This window comes from Trachymyrmex septentrionalis, unplaced genomic scaffold (assembly GCF_001594115.1).
Source record: "Trachymyrmex septentrionalis isolate Tsep2-gDNA-1 unplaced genomic scaffold, Tsep1.0 scaffold13, whole genome shotgun sequence".
In the NCBI taxonomy this organism is placed as follows: domain Eukaryota; kingdom Metazoa; phylum Arthropoda; class Insecta; order Hymenoptera; family Formicidae; genus Trachymyrmex; species Trachymyrmex septentrionalis.
In genome coordinates this window covers 5641139-5644278 of record NW_017304438.1, presented here as the reverse complement: position 1 = coordinate 5644278, position 3140 = coordinate 5641139, and the positions used below count along the sequence as shown (strand labels likewise).

The following is a 3140-nucleotide window of genomic DNA, read 5'->3' as shown; positions in this document are numbered from 1 at the left end:
ATAGTATATGTGCAATTAAATGCATACTAAATTTTTTTTTTTCGTCCATCTTTTGTCTATGCATTTTTTTTATTATACGTAACTAAACTTATTTTCTTTCTGGGCTACTTAAATTTATACGAATGAAAAGCAATTTTGACAAATGCAACGCGTGAGAGTCTTTAAAGACCCTCTATCTCGATGCCCGGATAGCTCAGTCGGTAGAGCATCAGACTTTTAATCTGAGGGTCCAGGGTTCGAGTCCCTGTTCGGGCGTTTTTTTTTCTCGCGTTTTTTCATCATGATCGAATACACTCAGTTGTCATCAAAAGAAGACTTTTATTTGATCGATTACAATTTGTGTGACGATTTTGGCGCCAGAGTTTCATTTTCTAATAAAGAGTTTGACGGTAAATTCCAGCGACGATTCTGAAGAGAAATCCCATGGGTCTGTCGCTGTGATTCGGTCGTTCGCGCCGTTTTACTCTTCCGGATCGTTCCATTATCTCCCCGAAACCTGTCTCTCGTATTTCCTGCCGTAATATGGGAGATACTTGTACACACCACCTCCCAGTCCGTTAGCCAGGATGTAGCGAGTATTGACGCCGCTTCGTAACATAAGATCGAAATTTGGCTGTAAGAGAGAAACGGCGGATAAAATTTTGCAATTTGGCATAAATTGCAGCGAGATCTTTCGAGGATACGAAAAGATAACTGCTTGATTCCAGCAAAGAACTTTTTATTCCCGAATTTTTAATATTTATTTCGGTTTTATAGCCACATAAATTTGTCGCGGACTTCGTAATATCGATAAGCGTATAAATAATTCATATTTATGTTTTCGATCTGTTTTATAACTGATTACACTGTAAAAAGAGTATATAAAATTACATATTTAAAATATATGTAAAAATTTATAGTAGAAATATCTAAAATTGTACATTTTTATCAAAATTAGTACTTTTATCTTTAATTGCATAAATATATTTTTTTCATAAATATAAATATATTATATTCATAGATGGAAAATTTTACACACAATAACAATAATGTATTTTATAATTTCTACATATATGTAAATTTTTATATTATTTAATATAATGATAATATTTACACATATTATATTTGTATTTTTATACATGTATATATAAATAACATAGCTTAAGAAAAATTGTACGTAATTTGTTGGCAAATTGTAACGTAAATATTTTTAGAAGCATATACACGTAAATATTGTTTTAGAAACTTTAATGGTAGATTTACTTTTTTAATTGTAGATTTACAAATTGTAATTATTATAAAGAAGAATAATTTTATTTGAGAACTATGACTTTACGTAAATTATTTGTGTAAATTATACATCTTTATTAGTGAATCCAAAAATTAGCTATTATAATTGTACAATTTTTCACAATGCACTTTGAACAGTGAGTAACTAACTCAACAACTTAAAAATTTAAAATATATGTAGATCTTGAAGTTTTATTAACCTCATTCTTAGGTTAATAAAATACATGAGCATAAAATTCGCAACATAAAAATGTAAATTACAAAGCAGCGATTTTTTTTCGCCTTGAGTTTCCATCTTCTGTAAGCCGACGGATGATTACGTAATGAGAAAGTCATTGTGTCGATGATTTATTCAACGCAATTATTTCGTAAAGATTGCCTGACGCACACTAATAGCCACCGTTTTATTAGCGTGTCTTTTTTATTTTACTATCGAATTATAATCGAACTATAATTTGATTAATGTCGTTGTGGACATGCATGTGGCTCTTTTCTAGAGCGGTATCTAATTAGCCCGCTGTATATCCTTTTACAATCTCATTCTACACCTATAACTATTCGAACAAGATAATTAAAAAATTTACTCAATCTAAAGGAAACTGTTAATATTGAAAGAATTTATGTTAACTAATTTAAGAGTGATATCACAGTGTATAGTCTCTGCAAAGAGTGACTAGAATTAAAAAATGTATACTTCCGTATAAAAATGAATACTACACATAAACCAATTAAATAAGGTCAATATTTGCATTTAATAATACAATTTTGTAGTTTAAATGAAAATTTTTTTATTTTTATTCTTATCATTTTTTAAAAACATGTTTTCTTCTTATTAAAATAGGTTTTTATCCAGATTTTAAATCGCTGCCAAACTGTTTGTATTACTTTTAAATACAATATTTAAAAATCTGTAATTTCTTATAATTTTTTTATTTCATAAAAACAAAAATACTAGATAATGTAATGTATCTCTAAAAAATTAGTTGTTTAAATCTCATTTTGTAAAATTATTAAAAAAAACACATGTGAATTTTTGTATCGATTAAATATAAGGAGATATTATGCCTGCATTTTGCCAATTTTTCTGAAAAATAAAAAAGGCATTTCACTCAATGGTACATTCCTTTTGAATTTTTAGATGAATTTAACGGTTAAGAGAGAAATTGCGCAGACTTTTTTTACGAGATTCATCTTATGACGGTCCTCTTGCATAGGATGCTGATATATATAAATGCATTGCATGTGAATGGGATCTACATATATGTAAATTAAACGAACATGTGCGCCTCATATTCACACAGCGCTCAGGTGTTATAGGGCCTACATGCAGTTGCTGAGAATATTCGAGTAGAAGCATATATTACGCACACACTATACGCTCGTGCAGATATTTCGAGGATTTGAGAGAAAGAACTGGATAAATACGTGGTAAGCACGCAATTAAGGACTCATTCAAGACTCATAAGCATTTCCTGGCGGCAGATGCCTGACGCTTTAACGCGAAATCGCATATTAGAAGACATTAGCGATATTTATGTAGCCGTTATCGAAACGAAGCTAATTGAGTCTACGACAGCACTCGATTTACGTCATTCTGTTATCGCTTGTCAAAAACGTTAAACGTTAATTAATTGTTACAACGCGCGTTAGCGCGAAACCGTCACTAACATCGCCGACGTGATTTTCCCGATAGTGGCTGTAACTGTATGTTAAGTTTCTTGCTGTATATGTTAATTAATTATCAAGTAGGTTCCGCATTTGCATTGCTTCCGCACAAGTACTAATTGAATGTTGCAGACGATACAATCCGGATGCAAATTTGAACAAGATTGGTTTGTGAATAGTTCGTAGTGTTTCTATCTAGTACAGTG

General features: G+C 30.7%; 1 protein-coding gene and 1 non-coding gene across 3 annotated transcripts in view; both read left to right on the top strand.

Moving 5' to 3' along the window:
• The window catches only part of LOC108756867 (sestrin homolog), a 220283-nt gene that overhangs the window by 129188 nt on the left and 87955 nt on the right, over nt 1–3140 (top strand). The window lies entirely within an intron of this gene.
• Nucleotides 183–255, top strand: Trnak-uuu. The gene has a single exon. It is a non-coding gene; the product is annotated as a tRNA-Lys (tRNA).